Source organism: Varroa jacobsoni, unplaced genomic scaffold, assembly GCF_002532875.2.
Source record: "Varroa jacobsoni isolate VJ856 unplaced genomic scaffold, vjacob_1.0 contig01214, whole genome shotgun sequence".
NCBI classification, from domain to species: Eukaryota; Metazoa; Arthropoda; class Arachnida; order Mesostigmata; family Varroidae; genus Varroa; species Varroa jacobsoni.
The window spans coordinates 20,705-29,389 of NW_019214598.1; the positions used below are offsets into that span (position 1 = coordinate 20,705).

At 43.6% G+C, this 8,685-nt stretch overlaps 1 long non-coding RNA gene across 1 annotated transcript; it reads left to right on the forward strand.

Annotated features, from left to right (window-relative positions):
• The first annotated feature begins 5,293 nt into the window (after positions 1-5,293).
• LOC147751927 (uncharacterized) lies at positions 5,294-8,290 on the forward strand. The gene is made up of 3 exons (XR_015315519.1): positions 5,294-5,583; positions 5,812-6,092; positions 8,185-8,290. It is a non-coding gene; the product is annotated as an uncharacterized LOC147751927 (long non-coding RNA).
• The last annotated feature ends 395 nt before the right edge of the window (positions 8,291-8,685 follow it).

Consider the following 8,685-nt stretch of genomic DNA (forward strand, 5'->3'; position numbering starts at 1 on the left):
AAACGGAATCGTTCAATAGTTGCATCGATGAACTAACGTGAAAGGCAAATCCAGTTTCTTCGGGTTTATGAAATCGCCAACTTTATAATCTACGCCACAAGGTCAAGGAACGCCCAGCCTAGTGCTTTTATTATTCTTGAGAAGTATAGATCAAAAGCTGTGACCTTTGTCGTCGGATTATTGAACTAATTAAGCCTTGATTGCGAAAAAACGTTTGAACTTAAGACATTTTCCTGCTTGAAAAACGTGTACGTTCCACATAAGCTCTATACTCCACCAGGCTGGCCCTGGATACTACTGTTGACATGGCAACGATCCAGTGAAGACGACACCCATTTTAACTGGAAAGCCCCGAATTTCGCGCGTCACGCACTGGCAAGCAAATGCCACTTACGGATCAGAACGAGATGAAACCTCCATTGCCGTCACGGTGGCTGTCAGCGATCAGATTCGATTTTGGCCCGACAAAAGCTGGCAAAAACTCTGACAGTAAATTTCTCTAAGCACAAGGTTAATGATGATATTACAGTTAAGCAAAGCAACGCAGCGAGGCAAATGTTTGAAGTCGTTCGTGGCAGAAACAGGGGAGGAAGTCTCGCTGGATTTTGTACGAAAAATTACTGATGCTAGCGGAGTCGGAGTGAGCGAAATTTGGGCGCAAAAGCCTTAGCCTCTGCCCGGTAGATTTTTTTTTCTGCAGGAGAGCCCGTCTGACTGTTTTTCTTTAGTTTGCACTGGCTAAAGCCCTAGACCGTATATCCAACGGGGATTTAACCTACCCAACATTCGGTACTGCCATCGGACAATACCATTACACCCAAGTTGACAAGCAAGACGACAGCAAGATTTCTACGCGGATTTTGAAAAGCTGGATATCAAAAAACTAATGCTTTACCGCAATAATGCCCAGTCTGGATCGATATTGAGGCTTACGAGTACGAAAAATTAGCAATAATAAATCTACATAACCGTGGATTCTCTAAGTATGGCTCCGGTACAGAAAAAAGGACATCTTCTTTACGACATTCGTACATTTCGTAAATAGAAATGCTCAGAGCGATACCACAATCGTAGAGAATGTCAGCACCGAGTATTCGGGTAGAGCCTTTGCATGCCATTAGCTTTTTTCAATGATATATAATTGTACTTAAACAAATAGTTCACATAATAATGGCCTAAGATGTTGTACATTTCTGGCGTGCATAAATATTCCCCATCTTCCTGCCATTAACATTAAGTTATAGTTCGGCAACAATAAATAATGGTGATGTGAAGTGATTTCAATTTAACTTCAAGATAAACTCGGATCAATGCCTTCATCGCAGGCCGAACACATAGGACAGTAAACTTAGGACACGCATACAAACTTTTCCACGCGTAGACAGTTGGTGAAGTTTTTTGCCGACGGTTGCCTGCGCGATTGTCGCTAGCACGTTATCTCGATGTTAGCATAATATGAAATCATGTTGAAATGAAAGGGAAAGTCATTTTTCCAGAACTGTCTGGTAGTTGTGCTACTTTTAATTACGCCTATATTCCCTAGTGGAACACCGGCGCCACAGCTGTTCGCGTTAGTTAAAATTAGCTGAGATGGTACAATAGCTGAAAGCATTGTAACGCATAGACATACATAATCGTTCGTCAAATTCATTAAACCGTGGGTTGTTGGCGAATTCTAACTTCGTATAGAAGCCTGGCGCGACAATGGAAAGTAATCGAACTATATTGAATAACTCAACTTCAACTGACAAAAAATAGTGAATGTCAGTAGCAAGCAAGTACCCACCTTAAAGGCGATCTACTCCAGGAATCTTTTACTTCTAGAACTTAGAGTTACTCGACACTAGAGTTTTGTAGCTCGCAGTAAATCTACTTATACAACGCAACGTGCATACTATTTAGTGCTGCAATTTAGGCTTCTCTGTAACGATAAATGTAAATGCTCTATCCAACCATGGCCGTAACAGCAGATAACGTGAAGACCCAATCAGGGGCTGGACTTTGGACAAGGCCTAAGCACTGCAGGGAGTGAGCATAGCATTCTTAGCAGACAACAGCAATTTATTTAAAAGGTCTGCATAAATGTTTCTTATCGCCGGAAATGGAATTCGGATCTCACATACGAACCTTATCCAGCTAAACATCCCCACCCCATACAAGTATAACGAGACTACGTATAATGCTGTGCATGGTGCCCCGAACGTTTAAGCTTGATTCGTGCGCTATTGAACGGGACTGCATCGGTGGCTTAAAACGACGCTAGCAAGCAGGGCCCCAAACGATACGCGGGGCATGTCCAGTGGGGCTCAACTGACAAGAGTTTTTGCAATAGCAGTAGCACTACCACAGCCAGTAGTCAAGAGGAGCTTTTGCGGCGTGCGAGATCTTTAACTGCTACTGCCGAACCACCGGGGTCTCCAAGGCGCCGTTGGCCGCGGGCTAATGGCCAGGGCAGCTCTATATGACACACACAGTAACAGTTCGGCCGCTGTACTGAAGCCCAACTGTAGTTGATCCGAGTCCACTTCGCTTCGCTATACCGCCTTCGTCTCGTCCTCCGCCGTACCCTCGAACTCCCTCTTACTAGAGGCGCAAGTGGACCACTTTTAGACGAAACACTTTAGAACGCTTCCAGGCATTCCCGTTCTAGGAAGGCCAACAGCGGCCTGCTTAGCGGCCTTCAAAAACAAACTAGACGAGAAAAAGTGGTGTCACATAGTAAGGCGTTTATCTGGATAAATTTAATTGCCTAGCGATAAACCAATCAGATCTTTCAACAATGATACCTGCAGTTACTGGAAGATTCAATAATTAACGAATTGTCTTAAGGAATTCTCCTCTTGATATACCTTTTCCTTGTTTAAATAATATACGTTTTTGATTATTATTACCTCCAGTGGGGATCTTGATTTTATCATCTTTTTGTTGGGACAGGGGTACGAACAAGATGAACAGTTTATCCTATAACGGAACAGCAATCGGTCTTAGTATATCTAGTTTACATTTGGCTGGAGTTCATTCAATTGCGAATTTTATTAATTTTAAGAAATCATCTCGGATCTTAGTACAGACCAAGGGACAATGTCGTACTGTGACGTCTGCTGCGTGACGGAAATATCTTAGATATATGGATTTAGCGTAGGTTGATTTTTCCGACATGCAGTAATATTGCAGAATAGTAAAGTCTGTGGAAAGTTATTAGTTTGTATACGAGTCATTGCACATGTTGCATGCAACTGCCAAGTTTATTGGCGTCAACAAATACTTTGCTAAGGGATATGGGAGCTGTGTTCAGCTACTGTACACCTATGCATGAGAAGGCGCAAAAAGAACCTTCAAAGTGCTATCATATTGGACACCTGTCGCGCGTTCGAAGGTAAGCAAGCTTCATCTGTGCCTGGGTTAGACAGCCTCGTGCCGTATCTTCCGACAAATACGGCAATCCTGATTCATTAAGGTTACGCTATACTCTTACTATATCCATCTCGTTTAATGGCGTTAAGGACTCACATCCACATAGAGAATGAAAAATGTAACAAATAAACCCTCGTTATGACATAAGTGGTGTCCGTCAAACTCATTGATTGCCAGCATCTCACGCTAAGCAGAAGGTCCCTATATGCTCTATTAACAATTGGATAAAGACAACATATCAATAGTTAAATAACAAATATTGTACTTGTTCAAACTATAGGAGCATCCATTAATTTGGCTCGGTATTATGCCACACCGAAACCAAACGTTTGCACTACGTCTGTTGCTGGTTACGTAAAGGACCCTAAACGAATCTTATTATTTACGTGCTTCAACTCATATTACCCCAGACTACGATGTATTTTGTCGTGGGGATTAACAGTACCTGCGGACCTACGGAGCTCAAAGGCGTATAAACGAGCCTTCAACTTCAGCCTTAGTTGTTCACAGTCAATAACGGCCTTTAACAGAGAGCTACTGGCTTGCACGTGTTAACAACACCGTAGGGCCGTATATAGAAGCAACTTGTAATGGTGTCTAAGAGACTCAGTAGACGGAAGCAATGGGGCATTCCAGGCAGAAAGTCGGCGGAGGACGAAAAACCTTCAATATGAAAGTGAGGTACAAGGAGCGAGAGGGAATGTAGTGAAAATGAGACAGTAATTTGGTATAGGTTAATGCCACAGCGTTCACTGTATACAATTTCCCTCTTTTTTTTCATCATCAGATGATGTTACCACATTAAATTTTGCAGAAGCGGCTGGATACCGCTATACCAGGAGTAGCTTACGCAACATAACGTAGCTTTGCTTCTCCTTGTATCGACCACGGCAGGGTGATGAATCGAAGATGATCCGAGTGCTTGGTACATTCGGGATAATAAAGTAAAGACCTGATGTTAATGGCTATGGTCTTCCTGCCGCCGGAGCTGCAGGCTCTCCTGATGATCCACTGGCTTCGACTGAACGCCGACAGAAGATGAAGGGTTAAGAGAGACACGAAAGGAAGCGAAGTAGTTACAGCGGCAAGCAAGGCTCTGGTTAAGTTTTCCTTCTGTCGTTACAAGAACAGACGGCGCTGCTGTCGAAGCACCATCAGCCGTTCACCATGGCGTTTTACCCCATGAACGCCACATGGATCTCACTCGTCTATGTACCCGGCAGTCAACTATCTTTTTCTGCAGGGTACACCTACTCCACTTCGTCTGCCTCAGCGTAAGTACGTCTGGTAGCCGCGACTGCGGCTCTATGCTGCGATATGCGGCCATGTCAGTCCATGGACGGACAAGAACAGGCATGCTAGCACGCATATGCACATACGGGCTATTTTCTGATGCGAACCCATCTCTGCTGCGACCCTACGAAACGTGGGCCGGTAAAGCATATTCAAAGGTCTTTCATGCCTTCGAGACTCGTGCAATTACTGGTACTAGTTTTTACGCGCGCGCTACATAGGGAGAAAAAAAGAACACGGTGCGGAAAATCAAGAGCAACCCGTCTGATGTCCTAGTGAAGAGAAAAGGCACAAAGTGAAGAGAGCAAGTGTACGCATATATGCCACTATGTTACGAGTCGATGTAGTGACTGTAGATGACGATGCTATATGTATGTTGTTCTGCTGTCTCGATGCAAGAGAAGACAGTGTGCCCCAGAGAATAATCTTGTTTCTTTTCTAGGCCCGCTTTTGCGAGGGAATGTGCAGTGGTTCCGCCATGCAGCCATCTAGCCTCCGCCAGCGGGGCACACCATGCACTTACGATCGTTATCTATACATATAATAATATCATATTTATCTCCTTAGGCGGATCAGCGGGAAGAATAGCAGCGGCAGTCGACAGACAGCAATGGCTGCCGGTATGGTCTCGCGGCGTCAATCTTTTTCTGCGCTAATGCAATGTTACCAGTACGATCGAAGACCTTCGGAAGGCAAGCTGCCAATATAGGCTGGAAGAGTGCATGAAAAATAGGCTTGTCCAATTGGCACATAGCGAAAAGTATGTATCCCAACACCTAGCCAGTCTGCGGGATGTGGCGTCCTATTTACGGTAATGCAGTTCACTTAGTTTCGATCCGGTCCTTTGACTCATATTCGTGTTTTCTTTAATTATGGGTGAGTATTAACGGCGACCGTTTTATGTGAGCTACAAATTACAGAGCTGGCTGCGATGTTGATATTGAATTGGCAGGGAAACAAAACTATTTTTAGTTATAGCTCGATAAGATTATTTTTATATACTATGTATATGCTGTATACAGGATGCAACGATGCCTTGGGGGCGGAAAGTGTAGATGATAAAATTTAATGATATCGGTGGAAATTTTTTCTGTTGCCTTACAGTTTGATCGTAGTCGATACTGATAGCCTCATCTATATCTGCTATGGGATATGCTACAAGCAATACGATGCATATCTTAAACCTATGAGTAAACGTGATGAGCTGTGAAAACGCTCCTATCTGTGTTGAGTTTGCTAATTTTTTTTGGTGAAGGAACTACTTTCATGGTTACTTGAATCTAAATCGGCCAAGCAGGCCAAGTCCTACGCATCTAATAAGCCGGTGGTATGCGGTTACTCGAAGTACGGGTAGCTAAACATGGAAGACTATAAGTACTCCAGCGGTAAGTATTACTACTCATGTATATGTCTATTATGCCAAAGCTGCGATACAGAGACAGCTAATCAAAGTAATCTTAGACAGGGTTGAACAACGCCTAAATGTATCAGTATGCTGGAACCTCCTTCTATTTCTCGTCGGAGTAGAGTTTCAACATACGATATGTGCATTATCTTGCACACATTGTAAAGTACGCAAGTGATTAAGACATGTGGCCCTGTAGGAAAAAATTAGTAATTCACTAAGTTATATGCGTGCCCACTGTTTATTTTACGGCGCAAAAAAACCCAACATGGTACATAATAACGAAGTTAGCCTCATTTCTGTTTGTTTTCCGTTTAAGATGATGTTTAGGAGATTTTTCACTAACTATTCTTAGAAACGGAACACTTAGTAAAATAGGAATCAAAAAGCTACCAGTTTTGATAGACTGCTTTCGCGGAATTCGATTAGCACCCGCATACGTGTCCCAGCATCCGTCAGTAAAGCAATGACGACCATGCAAGACAAATTGATCTCCCATAGAAGTCAGCCACTCGAACCAGCCTGCAAGAACACATCGAGCTAAATGAAGACTATTCCTAGTAAACCATTCAGAGTTTTTCTAGTAAACATGATGGTTCACTCACGATAACCCATCTTAAGATTTGAAAAACTGCCGTAAGCACAGTTTCTTTTGTCCTTACCCAGCTCTTCTAGACGATGGTATTAAGCGTAAGCGCCGCTAACAAAAATTTGTTATTTAGGGCGACCGTGGCGCGAACGCAACTACTAAAACATGCGTATTTCAGAATAACGGGCAACTCTAGGCTTAGGTCAAGACTGCGAGCGGGGTAAGGCCGTTGTGGCGACAGGTGTCTTTTAGTAGGAGTGAGTCTTGAATTCACGTAGCGTTGCGGCCCCCCGCAACCGGCAGACTCCGTTACGATATAACGAAAACTTCTTAGTCTGCAGCATGCAGGCTGTAGCCAGCTACGAACGGAGAACTGTAAAAAATGGCGAGCCCCCCCCGCTTGCGCTATACGCGTCCGCATTCGCAAATATACAACCTGTGGCATTTTGCCCCTAGCCATCGCTGCTGCGAGTTTTTCTCTACTTTGAATTGAATCAAAATGGCAAGCACGTACTTAAAGAACTTGGAATTGTTTTGGCGAAGGAAAAATGTAAGCGCGAGTAAAAATGAAGAAGACCCGAGATAAGCTAAATTAAAAGCTTTCCGGCATCTTAACGTTGTTGTAAAAATTCCAATAAAATAGGCAAAAGCTTTAAGAGGTAGAATATTCAAGAAAGAAAAACGGGCGGCATGCGTGGCAGTGTACGTGTCGGAGAACAACCGGAAAGGCACCGTACTTCTGACAGTACAGACTATACGAAAGTTCTAGACCATTAGTTATTTTGTGCGTTACGTTTTATACCTTTGTTTTTCATTCACGTCTCACTCTGTTTTCTTTCTAGCTTTGAATAATGCATTTTTCAAAGAACGAGGTAGCACCGAATTGCGAAAAACGTGAACTTTCAGGCCTGAGTGGGACTGGTTGGTTATCAGAACCAGCAAATCATCCTATCTGTTTCATCCGTTTTCACTGTCGATCGATCGCTATCGTCTGATTGTTTTATACGGTCAACATGAATGATGGCGACACCCACGTGTTACGCAACACACACTCAACCTATAGAGGACCGGACGCCTTCAGACGGCTTACACTCACCCAGATTACGTGACTGGCACGCGGTGCATTCTGTTGAAGGTGCTTCATCAATTGAGAACCCATCTTTGCCAAAATGGGAACGAGGAGGTGAAAAGATTGAGGCGTTAGTGTTCCCTACTTCTCGGGATCATCGCGCCTAATTCCAGCAGACTCAAAGGGCATGAAAGAGATGGTAGGAGGGGGGGGAGGGACAGAGAAAGAGGGAAAGAATAAGATGGACGGAGCTCGACGTTCTCCGATAAGGTGACCGAGTAAATAGGACTATGTGCGCGAGCGCGACGGAATGTCTAAGATAAAAGAACAATCAGACAGGAAGCCTAGAGTTTCAGTAGGGTTTCAGGTCCTGGCGCTCCCTATTCATACTAGCATTAAGCATAATCTTTACAGGAGAATATCTAGGTTGCTGACCGGGACTTGGACGGTGCAACCCAACAGCGACTATTCAAACAGGACATAATACGGGCAGTGCATTATGGTAATAGCCAGGCCTTTGGATGTGGTTCGTAAGTTGATTCGCTGATTCAATCGCTGGATTAGGCAAGAGGTTGACTGCTTGTTGGCATTTCACCCATAATGAATAGGACATGACAGCAATGTGCACAATATAACCTATTCTGTAATTGGGTTGCTGAACGCTAAGAAAAAATGGGCTCACCGTTGCTTGGTCACGAAGTTCGTCTGCTTCAAAACGAAAACTGTGTTTTCTTTGCGCATGCTTGTCGTTAGTATAACATAGCACAAAGAGAAAAGCTGGCTGTAACTAATACCACATTAAAAATTAGTTAACATACAGTACAATATTTATTGTGGCGGATCACATAATTATTGCATTAAAGCGACAATGGACTTTACTGAAGATGATTCAACGTCAGGTAGTTATATAAAACA